This window comes from Hyperolius riggenbachi, chromosome 4 (assembly GCF_040937935.1).
Source record: "Hyperolius riggenbachi isolate aHypRig1 chromosome 4, aHypRig1.pri, whole genome shotgun sequence".
Lineage (NCBI taxonomy): Eukaryota > Metazoa > Chordata > Amphibia > Anura > Hyperoliidae > Hyperolius > Hyperolius riggenbachi.
This window is the reverse complement of record NC_090649.1, coordinates 276,280,698-276,294,540: the sequence shown is the minus strand read 5'-3', so window position 1 is coordinate 276,294,540 and position 13,843 is coordinate 276,280,698. Positions and strand designations below refer to the sequence as shown.

Genomic DNA, 13,843 nt, shown 5'->3' with positions numbered 1-13,843 from the left:
ACACACACACACAAATTATGCCCGCCATTATTACTTACAATGTATAGATTAACTCACAGGGAAAGCTGGTGCCTCTCCAAGCTTTTCCCTGATTACCTTATGTAGGGGATGATGGGATAGGGGGAGGAATTTGAACAGCTAACAGACTTTTTGTTCTAAGACAAGCAACTTCTGTTTTTGGCACAGGAAGACTGCTTTGTGAACCCAGTCTACCAGTTAATAAAATGTATTGAAGCAAAAATGTCTTGTGTGAGCTTTACAAAATGTGCATTGAAAATAAGGACATATTCCGTACAGTTTTAAAGTGGACCTGAACTCTTGCACAGGACAGAAGGAAATGCACTCTTTATGTATCTAGTCTGTCTAATTCCCCCCCCATCTGTGACTAATCACCACCGTAATTTAATTTCTCAACTGTCAGCTCAGGAATCTTCTCTGCCATGGCAGAACAGTTAATTTGATGTTAAAGAGGATCTGTAAAGTAAAAAAAATGCCCCTGGTGGGTACTCACCTCAGGAGGTGGAAGCCTCTAGATCTTATCGAGGCTTCTCCCGTCCTCCTGTGTCCCATGGCGGTCTCGCTGCAGCCCACTGAACAGCTGGCATGTAAATATTTACCTTCCCGGCTCCAGCGCAGGTGCAGTAGCGGCTCTCCACTCGGAAATAGGCGATCCCAGTCGAGTATGCTCTACTGCGCAGGCACAAGTCTCTTGCGCCTGCGCAGTAGAGCAGACCCGACTGAGATCAGCTATTTCCACCTTTTTCCGAGGGGAGAGCTGCAACAGCGCCCCCGCTGGAACAGTGGACGGTAAATATTGCACAGCCTGACAAATTCAGTGGGCTACTAAATTAATAACAATAATAATATATGCCTGGCTCAACCACCTCCTTAGTAAACTATACCCCCACCTCAATTCTGAGGGAGTGACAAAAATTGTAATTTAATTCACAATTAGGATAAATAAATTTCTGGTCACTAATAGGTATAGAAAATTACAAAAAGCTTTATTATGGGAATTCGTACGTCAAAAACACACAGACCAACCAATTAAAATCATTTAAAACTGGCCAAGATAGAGCGCTCACTCAATATCTCACACCTTACACACCAGTACAATCATACATCCCTTCTGGTACCGGTACCAATAGTCCTTGTCTTCAGAGAGGGGAAGAAAGTTTATGTGCAGGTAGATATAATTGAAATAACTTCAGCTTGCAATGCTGCAGTAACGGGTTCAACCAGTATATGGAAAGATCTCACCATAAGCATTGTATCCTGTCGGGTTCCGTCTCAACTCCGGATTCCGCCATTCACAGGACTGCTGCTAGGTATTTGGACGCTGTTTAGATTACCGGTAATCCTCAGTGGTCAGCTGTCTCGCTCAACCCGGTTCGCCAGAGCCTTCTCGGGGAGCAGACGCCGACCTCCTATCTCACTGCTGCAGCTGCCGCCGATATTTAGGAGCGCTCAAGGCCGCAGGATTTGCACCCGCCCATCGACGCGTTGCGCCCGCCCACTTGCGAACTTCGTCAGGATGTGCGCGGCTCATGATTGGCTGGGCTGCCCTCTTTATTCTCCTTCCAGTCGTAGGGCGGGGTTTCACAGCGTGACAATGTAGCCCTGCTACAAATAGTGCAGCTTCTTTAATTTAAAAAAAAAAACATGTATTTTTATTCCTGGCCAGCTTCAGCTATGAGAATTAGTGCTGGCACAGGCTGTATTTACACAGAGCAAGCAGCCAGCACTCAAGATGGCTGTTCTGCTCTCAGTCAGGGGGTGGGTGTCAGTTACACAGGTTGGGAACGCCCCTCCAGCTGAAGAGGCAAGCCCTCTCTGATTTTTACCTCAGAAGGTGACACAGGCAGCGTGAGGAGAGATGACAGAGACCAGAGGGGGAGAAACTGAGCTGACAGAGAGAGAAATGGCATTCAGAAGCAGAGGAATTTAGCTCACTGATGACACACAGAAAGGGGACCATGAGAGACAGCTCCCTGAGTCAAAACAGGGAGACACCTCATCCACAGAGGAGTGAGAGATAGCTCAGCAAGGCCAAGGAGACCGCTTCAGGAAAAATTGACAGATAAGTGAAATTTCACCACACAGAACACAGAAAGAAAGTGACAGGAGTTTTCCTAATAGTAATGACACAAAAATCAGACGGTCAAATCAAATCAGCTAAATCTTCTTCGTCTGATTCTCTACAGTTAGATAATATATATACAGTGTGTGTGAGGAGAAAAGAAAGAAATGTTGTCATAGCAACACCAGAGTACTGTATAATGTGAATCAATGACTGTGTTTCCCTACCTGTCACCACAGAGCTGATCAGTGAGAGAATCTGTGTGTGCACTCACTGGTACTGATTATTAATCTGTCTCTCCACAGTAAAGCCAGTCAGCCTGTGTTTGAATGCAATTGCTCTGTACATTGACTGTGCATATGCCTCAAGAATAATCCCCGGTGTGGCTCTGCCTAATATGAGAGTGAGAAGTAATAAAAGGAGAGAATTGATACTTACATATGTGACATACAGGAAAAAGAAAAACTTTGATAACAATAAAGGGAAGAAACTTACTTCAGAGTTATTGAACTGGCATCTTGGAGTGTGCTGCATGTAAAGTAAAGGAAAGTTATTATAAGCTATCACCTGCTTCAGGAAAAGATCTTTCATCAGCAACTTATCATCAGTTCTTTTAAAGGGGTACCCCTACTCCATGATCGTATACAGGCTTAAGTGTGAATATGAATTCATAGCCACTGTATGGTTAGATAAGACTTTTGCAAGGAACTGAAGACTGTTAGGGTCATTACCATACAGTAAGGACTACTTCGAGTCAGTCACTACTTATCTACCCAACCAGAAGCATTAGTCCATTTCCTATTTGGTTTCTCTCAGGTGTATTTGTTCACATACATGTATGCATACATATTTTTAGATAGGAAAGAGAAAACTGTATCGCTATAGACGTATTGAGAGTGAGATGAAGAAAAAGGTCTGATGAAGTATTGTGAAATGTATATTTGCTGTGTTTTGTTCTTTGTTTTTCCTACAGGTGCAGGAACTTCAAGCAAGGTCCAAGTGTAGTAGCCTCTAATGATATTTTAGGAAGTAACCTTCTTCTTTTTAGGTGCTAGATCTTCAAGCAAGAAGTGTTAACTCTGAATTTGTTGCTTATTTTACTTCATTAATTTAGTGTATTTCAAGGGTGGTCTTGATATTGAGGATTTCAATTGGGGGTTTGTATTCTTGTTCTGCATGTTAGTGGACATTATTTCTTTGTTTGCCAAATAAAATCAATTGTTATTTTTCACCAATTTATCCTCCTGGTCAGTCGCTGTCCTTCCGCTTTAAGAGTAATAAGGGAACTCTCTCCTTGTGATAGTAATCGATTGGTCGGTTACATTTTGGCGCAGTCGGCAGGATGGACTCTGACATCAATAGACCAGGAGAGAACCTGGGGTCAGACGTACCAGCTATGGGTGAGGGATCCGCTGAGAGAGCTCTATCAAGGGAGAATGTGGATTTTACCATGTCTATGACTATGACTCCTATTGGTATTTTAGCTACCTACTTACCTAAATTTACTGGCAATAATATGCCTCTGAGAGATTGGGCAGAGCGTATTCAAAGTGCTATCAAAGCATATAAAGTTCCAGTTTATATGCATCGGGAAGTAGCCATTTTAGCTTCTGAGGGTGATGCACGGAAAACAATAATTAATGCCAGTCGGGATCTTCCTGTGAGTTTAGAAGACATTTTGGAGATACTTGAAGAAATATATGTGGGGACCCCTCTGACCTACACGTAGTGCGGAAGAGGTTCATGGATCGAACCCAGCGGGAGCAGGAGAGCATACCTCAGTTTGCTAATGCCCTACAAGAACTGATGAGAGCTATACAAAAAAAGGAAGAAGCGGAGGATCCTTACCAGAACAACGGGATGTCTTCCTGGCTGAAAGACCAGTTTGTGCTGGGATTACGGAGCCATGTAGTAAGAAGGGCAGTAAAGAATAAGTTAGAACTAGACCCTGCAATTTCCTTTCAATCAGTCCAACGACTAGCTATTAAATATCAACAAGAGGAGGAAATTACTCAATTGGCTATGCGACAACCAAATTCTGATGCAAAGGAAAAGGAAAGTGATAATAGACAGTAAAAAGGGGGAAGAGGCCATCGAGTTAGGTCACATTTTGAAGCAGATGCAAGAAGATATTGCTAAGTTAAGATTACGCCAAGAAGTCAGACGAGAAGAATACCATGGGCCCAGGGAATCTACTCAGAATAGAAATGACCAACCATTCACCTGCTGGAACTGCCGAAGAGAGGGACATTTTGCCCGTAATTGTCCTAGACCTCAACGATATGCTCGCAATGGAAGCAATCAGAATTTAAACTAGAGCCTCCTAGGGTTGAAGGTCGGACGTTGGGAATGGCTACTCAGACCTATGTGCAGCAGGAGACAGGGCCAGTAGTAGGAAATTGTCCTTTGATTAAAATTAAGTTAGAAGGGAAAGAGGTTAATGGCTTGTTAGACACAGGATCCCAAGTGACTACCATTTCAGAGGCGTATTTTGCAAGGAATTTTCCTGGAAAAATTCAGGATTTGGAGATGTCTTGGATTGAGCTGGCAGCAGCCAATAATTTGCCTATCCCAGTCAAAGGAATTATTTGGATGGATGTGGAAATTGGTGAGGAACAGTTGGGAAAAAGGGGTATAATGGTGGTAAAGGGACAGACATCCTCAGAAACCCCAATAATTGTTGGAATGAATATTCTGCAGGATCTGGATGGACGATTATTCTCGCAATATGGACATCGGTATTGGCAAAAGATTTCCCGGCAACAAGAAGAGAGACGAGTGTTTCAAAATTTGATAAAAACATGTAGTGCTATTCGAAATGCCAAGCGTTGTAAGGGGAGGATTGGAGTGATAAGAGCACCCTGTGAGAAGGGTTTGTCTGTTCCCCCTAGGTCTGAGGTAGTCATGCAGGTGGCTGTGGGTTCCAACTGTCAAACTGCAGGTCTGACGGTGATGGTAGAACCAGTGAATCCGAGATTAGATATTACTGTAGCAAAGACAGTAGCCACGGTGAAAAATGGGCAAGTTCCTATCCGAATGTTAAATTGGGGAAAAGACACTGTACATATACCCTCTGGTGCTTGGTTGGCCGATGTGTGTCCGGTGGAAAGTGTAGGTGGTAAGGAAGTGCAAGTGGAAGAGAAAGGAAAAAATCTTTGCTCATGTCGGATAATGTCAACGGACTCTGATACTAAAGCGCAAGAATGGAATGGAGAGAAAATTTCCCAAACAGTAGTATTGGATGTTGAACAACTGAATGATAATGAGAAGTCTGCATTGAATCAGTTGTTTGAGAGAAATAAAGAAGTTTTTTCTATTGATGAAAGTGATCTTGGATGCTCTGATAAGATTCGTCATGAGATTAGAACAGATACAGCTGGCCCCATCAGAGAAAGATATAGATATATCCCTCCTAATTTGTTCCAAGAAGTTAAGCAGATGTTAGAACAGATGTTGGCGGCTAATGTAATAGAACCTAGCAGTAGTCCCTGGGCAGCTCCCATTGTGTTAGTGAAGAAAAAGGATGGTAGTCTGAGGTTTTGTGTAGATTACAGAAAGTTAAATTCAGTGACTATTAAGGATGCCTATCCCCTTCCGAGGATAGAGGACTCATTACTGGCTTTGGGGAAAGCTAAAGTGTTCTCTACTCTAGATCTTTGTAGTGGTTACTGGCAAATTTTAGTTGACAAAAAAGATCAGGAAAAGACCGCTTTTACTACACCCATGGGACTTTATCAATTCAAGAGAATGCCGTTTGGATTGACGAACGCCCCAGCTACATTTCAAAGACTGATGGAGAGCTGTTTGGGCGAGTTTAATTTTGAACATGTGCTGATCTATTTGGATGACATCATCGTATATTCCACTGATTTTCATCAACATATTCAGCACCTGGATGTGGTATTCCAGAAGCTCAGGTCATATGGACTGAAGTTGAAGCCTAGTAAGTGTCATCTATTCAAGCCGGAGGTTAATTTCTTGGGGCATGTTATTTCCAAAGAAGGCGTCAAGCCAAACCCAGAAAAAGTGAAATTGATTAAGGAATGGCCAGTTCCTACTACTATCCGAGAGGTACGAGCATTTTTAGGGATAGCAAGTTACTATCGAAGATTTATACCGCATTTTGCACAGAAGGCTCGTCCTTTGCATTTTATTCTAAAAGGGGCTCAACTGAGAAAAAAAAATGATACTGTCTGCTGGAACACTGAACAGCAAAAAGCTTTTGATGAATTAAAAGCCGAAATCGAATCTTCTCTGATACTGGCCTTCGCGGATTTCCACCTTCCTTTTCGTTTGTATACTGATGCTAGTAATCAGGGCTTAGGTGCAGTACTGACTCAGGAAAAAGGAGGAAAAGAACGAGTAATAGCTTTTGCGAGTCGTAGTCTCAGAGAGACTGAGAAAAATCCAGCAAATTACAGTTCTTTCCGGCTAGAATTGTTGGCAGTGGTATGGGCCATCACGGAGAAATTCAGTGAGTACTTGAATGGAGTAAAATTTACCATTTACACCAACAATAACCCCGTAGCATACCTTCAAACAGCTAAATTAGGAGCGATGGAACAACGGTGGGTAGCCAGATTAGCCAAGTTCCAATTTACTATTAAGTACAGACCAGGAAGAATCAACGGCTGTGCAGATGCATTATCGAGATTCCCATATGAACCTGCTGGAAGGGAGAGAGATGAAGATCTGGAAGAAGTTGAAGTACCCGTGTTTGGGATTAAGGAAAAAGCTAGTCACATGTCGAAAGAAAATGAGGATGAGTTGATGGTAAACATGATGGAAGTTATTGAGTCCTCCTCAGCAGAGTGGGAAAAATTGCAGGAAGAAGATCATATTCTCAAACCATTGAAAGAAAAGGTCAGAGCACAAGTATGGCCAAAGAGAATACAAAGAGTCAATTGGACGGTGGAGGGCCAAAAACTGCTTAGGCAGTGGGATCGCTTAAGAGTGGAGAACAATTTGCTGGTCAGAAAGGTGCGGTTGAAAAATTGGCAGAATGTGCGAAGTCAGATAGTGTTGACTCGGGATGTAGCAAGCAAAGTTATCACTACTCTGCATGAAAAATTAGGGCACCCAGGGCCTGAGAAAATAGCCTGATGTTTCCGAAAGAGATTTTACTGTCTACAGATGGAAGGGGTAATTAAGAAAGTATGCAGAGAATGTCTGACATGCAACACCAATCAAGGCACTGAGCCAAAACTCCCTTTAGTAAAATGGAGGACCAGCGCACCGTTGGAAGTGGAGGCAGTTGATTTTTTGTCTCTGGATACTGCTCAAGACGGACGAAGTAGCGTGTTGGTCATGATTGACCATTTCACAAAATTTGCTGTAGCCGTACCCACTAGAGACCAAACAGCAGTAACAGCTGCCAAGCACCTCTGGAATGACTTTATACAAACTTATGGCTGTCCTCAGCGGATCCATTCGGACCAGGGTCCGTGTTTTGAAAGTCGTTTGATGCAGGATGCAGAAGAAACGGGATGTCTTCCTGGCTGAAAGACCAGTTTGTGCTGGGATTACGGAGCCATGTAGTAAGAAGGGCAGTAAAGAATAAGTTAGAACTAGACCCTGCAATTTCCTTTCAATCAGTCCAACGACTAGCTATTAAATATCAACAAGAGGAGGAAATTACTCAATTGGCTATGCGACAACCAAATTCTGATGCAAAGGAAAAGGAAAGTGATAATAGACAGTAAAAAGGGGGAAGAGGCCATCGAGTTAGGTCACATTTTGAAGCAGATGCAAGAAGATATTGCTAAGTTAAGATTACGCCAAGAAGTCAGACGAGAAGAATACCATGGGCCCAGGGAATCTACTCAGAATAGAAATGACCAACCATTCACCTGCTGGAACTGCCGAAGAGAGGGACATTTTGCCCGTAATTGTCCTAGACCTCAACGATATGCTCGCAATGGAAGCAATCAGAATTTAAACTAGAGCCTCCTAGGGTTGAAGGTCGGACGTTGGGAATGGCTACTCAGACCTATGTGCAGCAGGAGACAGGGCCAGTAGTAGGAAATTGTCCTTTGATTAAAATTAAGTTAGAAGGGAAAGAGGTTAATGGCTTGTTAGACACAGGATCCCAAGTGACTACCATTTCAGAGGCGTATTTTGCAAGGAATTTTCCTGGAAAAATTCAGGATTTGGAGATGTCTTGGATTGAGCTGGCAGCAGCCAATAATTTGCCTATCCCAGTCAAAGGAATTATTTGGATGGATGTGGAAATTGGTGAGGAACAGTTGGGAAAAAGGGGTATAATGGTGGTAAAGGGACAGACATCCTCAGAAACCCCAATAATTGTTGGAATGAATATTCTGCAGGATCTGGATGGACGATTATTCTCGCAATATGGACATCGGTATTGGCAAAAGATTTCCCGGCAACAAGAAGAGAGACGAGTGTTTCAAAATTTGATAAAAACATGTAGTGCTATTCGAAATGCCAAGCGTTGTAAGGGGAGGATTGGAGTGATAAGAGCACCCTGTGAGAAGGGTTTGTCTGTTCCCCCTAGGTCTGAGGTAGTCATGCAGGTGGCTGTGGGTTCCAACTGTCAAACTGCAGGTCTGACGGTGATGGTAGAACCAGTGAATCCGAGATTAGATATTACTGTAGCAAAGACAGTAGCCACGGTGAAAAATGGGCAAGTTCCTATCCGAATGTTAAATTGGGGAAAAGACACTGTACATATACCCTCTGGTGCTTGGTTGGCCGATGTGTGTCCGGTGGAAAGTGTAGGTGGTAAGGAAGTGCAAGTGGAAGAGAAAGGAAAAAATCTTTGCTCATGTCGGATAATGTCAACGGACTCTGATACTAAAGCGCAAGAATGGAATGGAGAGAAAATTTCCCAAACAGTAGTATTGGATGTTGAACAACTGAATGATAATGAGAAGTCTGCATTGAATCAGTTGTTTGAGAGAAATAAAGAAGTTTTTTCTATTGATGAAAGTGATCTTGGATGCTCTGATAAGATTCGTCATGAGATTAGAACAGATACAGCTGGCCCCATCAGAGAAAGATATAGATATATCCCTCCTAATTTGTTCCAAGAAGTTAAGCAGATGTTAGAACAGATGTTGGCGGCTAATGTAATAGAACCTAGCAGTAGTCCCTGGGCAGCTCCCATTGTGTTAGTGAAGAAAAAGGATGGTAGTCTGAGGTTTTGTGTAGATTACAGAAAGTTAAATTCAGTGACTATTAAGGATGCCTATCCCCTTCCGAGGATAGAGGACTCATTACTGGCTTTGGGGAAAGCTAAAGTGTTCTCTACTCTAGATCTTTGTAGTGGTTACTGGCAAATTTTAGTTGACAAAAAAGATCAGGAAAAGACCGCTTTTACTACACCCATGGGACTTTATCAATTCAAGAGAATGCCGTTTGGATTGACGAACGCCCCAGCTACATTTCAAAGACTGATGGAGAGCTGTTTGGGCGAGTTTAATTTTGAACATGTGCTGATCTATTTGGATGACATCATCGTATATTCCACTGATTTTCATCAACATATTCAGCACCTGGATGTGGTATTCCAGAAGCTCAGGTCATATGGACTGAAGTTGAAGCCTAGTAAGTGTCATCTATTCAAGCCGGAGGTTAATTTCTTGGGGCATGTTATTTCCAAAGAAGGCGTCAAGCCAAACCCAGAAAAAGTGAAATTGATTAAGGAATGGCCAGTTCCTACTACTATCCGAGAGGTACGAGCATTTTTAGGGATAGCAAGTTACTATCGAAGATTTATACCGCATTTTGCACAGAAGGCTCGTCCTTTGCATTTTATTCTAAAAGGGGCTCAACTGAGAAAAAAAAATGATACTGTCTGCTGGAACACTGAACAGCAAAAAGCTTTTGATGAATTAAAAGCCGAAATCGAATCTTCTCTGATACTGGCCTTCGCGGATTTCCACCTTCCTTTTCGTTTGTATACTGATGCTAGTAATCAGGGCTTAGGTGCAGTACTGACTCAGGAAAAAGGAGGAAAAGAACGAGTAATAGCTTTTGCGAGTCGTAGTCTCAGAGAGACTGAGAAAAATCCAGCAAATTACAGTTCTTTCCGGCTAGAATTGTTGGCAGTGGTATGGGCCATCACGGAGAAATTCAGTGAGTACTTGAATGGAGTAAAATTTACCATTTACACCAACAATAACCCCGTAGCATACCTTCAAACAGCTAAATTAGGAGCGATGGAACAACGGTGGGTAGCCAGATTAGCCAAGTTCCAATTTACTATTAAGTACAGACCAGGAAGAATCAACGGCTGTGCAGATGCATTATCGAGATTCCCATATGAACCTGCTGGAAGGGAGAGAGATGAAGATCTGGAAGAAGTTGAAGTACCCGTGTTTGGGATTAAGGAAAAAGCTAGTCACATGTCGAAAGAAAATGAGGATGAGTTGATGGTAAACATGATGGAAGTTATTGAGTCCTCCTCAGCAGAGTGGGAAAAATTGCAGGAAGAAGATCATATTCTCAAACCATTGAAAGAAAAGGTCAGAGCACAAGTATGGCCAAAGAGAATACAAAGAGTCAATTGGACGGTGGAGGGCCAAAAACTGCTTAGGCAGTGGGATCGCTTAAGAGTGGAGAACAATTTGCTGGTCAGAAAGGTGCGGTTGAAAAATTGGCAGAATGTGCGAAGTCAGATAGTGTTGACTCGGGATGTAGCAAGCAAAGTTATCACTACTCTGCATGAAAAATTAGGGCACCCAGGGCCTGAGAAAATAGCCTGGTGTTTCCGAAAGAGATTTTACTGTCTACAGATGGAAGGGGTAATTAAGAAAGTATGCAGAGAATGTCTGACATGCAACACCAATCAAGGCACTGAGCCAAAACTCCCTTTAGTAAAATGGAGGACCAGCGCACCGTTGGAAGTGGAGGCAGTTGATTTTTTGTCTCTGGATACTGCTCAAGACGGACGAAGTAGCGTGTTGGTCATGATTGACCATTTCACAAAATTTGCTGTAGCCGTACCCACTAGAGACCAAACAGCAGTAACAGCTGCCAAGCACCTCTGGAATGACTTTATACAAACTTATGGCTGTCCTCAGCGGATCCATTCGGACCAGGGTCCGTGTTTTGAAAGTCGTTTGATGCAGGAGTTATGTCAGCTCTATAACATAAAAAAATCACATACTACACCGTATCATCCTCAAGGGAATGGAGTCTGTGAACGTTTCAACCGCACCCTGATACAGAAGATACGGTCCCTGGAACAAGAAAAGAAACAACGTTGGCCGGTATACATTAAAGAGTTAGTCTGGGCCTATAATCACACTGTGCATGACGCTACTGGTTATGCTCCTTTCCATTTGTTCTTTGGAAGGGAAGATGGAGGACCTCTGGATGCTTTGTGTGGAAGGTTAGAGGGGGATCAAACTTCAAGGACTATGCAAGAATGGGTTGAGAACCACAAAAATAGAGTACAAGAGATGTATGACTTGGTACGGCGTAGTAATGAAAAAGAATCTGAAACCTTTGAAAGGAGGTGGAATTTTCAGGTCGGAGACATTGTCTTACTCCGAAACAAAGGAACACATGAGAAAGGAAAGTTGACATCAAGATGGGGTGCTGATTTGTGGAAAATAGTAAATCAGCCTTCAACAGACATTCCAGTGTATGATGTTCAGAAGATGGATGGCACGGGCCCCATTAAAAGAGTGAATGGGGCTCTGTTAAAATTGATGTCAGAACCTAAGCCTTTTGGAAAATCTAAGAATTGTGAAATGGAACTGGAAGAAATGGTCCCTTGTTGGGTCCCAGTGGAGCTCTCCAGTGGTCTTACACCCCAGGCTCAGAGAAATAGAGACCAAAATTTGGCTCATCCTGTTGATGAGTGGCAAGATGTTTCGGGTCTCAGGGAGGAGAGTTCTGGAAGCTCAGTAGAGAGTGAGAGGGAGAGTGATGCTGACCAGCAGGTTGAGGGTTCTCCTAAGTTAGAACCTGAGGGTTCCTTAAGGAGATCGTCCAGAGAGAATTTTGGACTTCCTCCTAAACGCTATCTACAAGAAGAATTTATATGGCAACAGAGGAGATAAAGTCTTGCTTACTGTATTTGAGCGATGTATTGTGTTATGCGAAGTGATTTCTTAGAGAATTGTAAGGGACTACAATTTAAAAAAAAGGGGAAAAATGTAGCCCTGCTACAAATAGTGCAGCTTCTTTAATTTAAAAAAAAAAAAACATGTATTTTTATTCCTGGCCAGCTTCAGCTATGAGAATTAGTGCTGGCACAGGCTGTATTTACACAGAGCAAGCAGCCAGCACTCAAGATGGCTGTTCTGCTCTCAGTCAGGGGGTGGGTGTCAGTTACACAGGTTGGGAACGCCCCTCCAGCTGAAGAGGCAAGCCCTCTCTGATTTTTACCTCAGAAGGTGACACAGGCAGCGTGAGGAGAGATGACAGAGACCAGAGGGGGAGAAACTGAGCTGACAGAGAGAGAAATGGCATTCAGAAGCAGAGGAATTTAGCTCACTGATGACACACAGAAAGGGGACCATGAGAGACAGCTCCCTGAGTCAAAACAGGGAGACACCTCATCCACAGAGGAGTGAGAGATAGCTCAGCAAGGCCAAGGAGACCGCTTCAGGAAAAATTGACAGATAAGTGAAATTTCACCACACAGAACACAGAAAGAAAGTGACAGGAGTTTTCCTAATAGTAATGACACAAAAATCAGACGGTCAAATCAAATCAGCTAAATCTTCTTCGTCTGATTCTCTACAGTTAGATAATATATATACAGTGTGTGTGAGGAGAAAAGAAAGAAATGTTGTCATAGCAACACCAGAGTACTGTATAATGTGAATCAATGACTGTGTTTCCCTACCTGTCACCACAGAGCTGATCAGTGAGAGAATCTGTGTGTGCACTCACTGGTACTGATTATTAATCTGTCTCTCCACAGTAAAGCCAGTCAGCCTGTGTTTGAATGCAATTGCTCTGTACATTGACTGTGCATATGCCTCAAGAATAATCCCCGGTGTGGCTCTGCCTGATATGAGTGGAAAAGACACTTACCTGACAAAATTTTTGGAGTGTTAATCTCTCTGTGTGGAGAAAAGAGAATAACACATTAGTAAAGAAATTTATCAGTTCATGGGAGAAAAATAGGAACTTACCCGTGAACAGATCTGTTGCTGTGTTCTGTGTGTTCTGCAAGTGAAGTGATTGCATTTAGAGCTTAAACCAACCTGCAGTGAGAAGTAATAAAAGGAGAGAATTGATACTTACATATGTGACATACAGGAAAAAGAAAAACTTTGATAACAATAAAGGGAAGAAACTTACTTCAGAGTTATTGAACTGGCATCTTGGAGTGTGCTGCATGTAAAGTAAAGGAAAGTTATTATAAGCTATCACCTGCTTCAGGAAAAGATCTTTCATCAGCAACTTATCATCAGTTCTTTTAAAGGGGTACCCCTACTCCATGATCGTATACAGGCTTAAGTGTGAATATGAATTCATAGCCACTGTATGGTTAGATAAGACTTTTGCAAGGAACTGAAGACTGTTAGGGTCATTACCATACAGTAAGGACTACTTCGAGTCAGTCACTACTTATCTACCCAACCAGAAGCATTAGTCCATTTCCTATTTGGTTTCTCTCAGGTGTATTTGTTCACATACATGTATGCATACATATTTTTAGATAGGAAAGAGAAAACTGTATCGCTATAGACGTATTGAGAGTGAGATGAAGAAAAAGGTCTGATGAAGTATTGTGAAATGTGTATTTGCTGTGTTTTGTTCTTTGTTTTTCCTACA

General features: G+C 42.5%; 1 protein-coding gene and 1 long non-coding RNA gene across 5 annotated transcripts in view; one reads left to right on the top strand and one right to left on the bottom strand.

Annotated features, from left to right (window-relative positions):
- The window catches only part of CDK19 (cyclin dependent kinase 19), a 502,598-nt gene that overhangs the window by 317,370 nt on the left and 171,385 nt on the right, over positions 1-13,843 (top strand). The gene's annotated exons all lie outside the window — the stretch shown is intronic.
- LOC137503800 (uncharacterized) lies at positions 2,489-13,433 on the bottom strand. The gene is made up of 3 exons (XR_011019340.1): positions 13,198-13,433; positions 13,097-13,125; positions 2,489-2,608 (listed from the first exon to the last, which is right to left on the bottom strand). It is a non-coding gene; the product is annotated as an uncharacterized lncRNA (long non-coding RNA).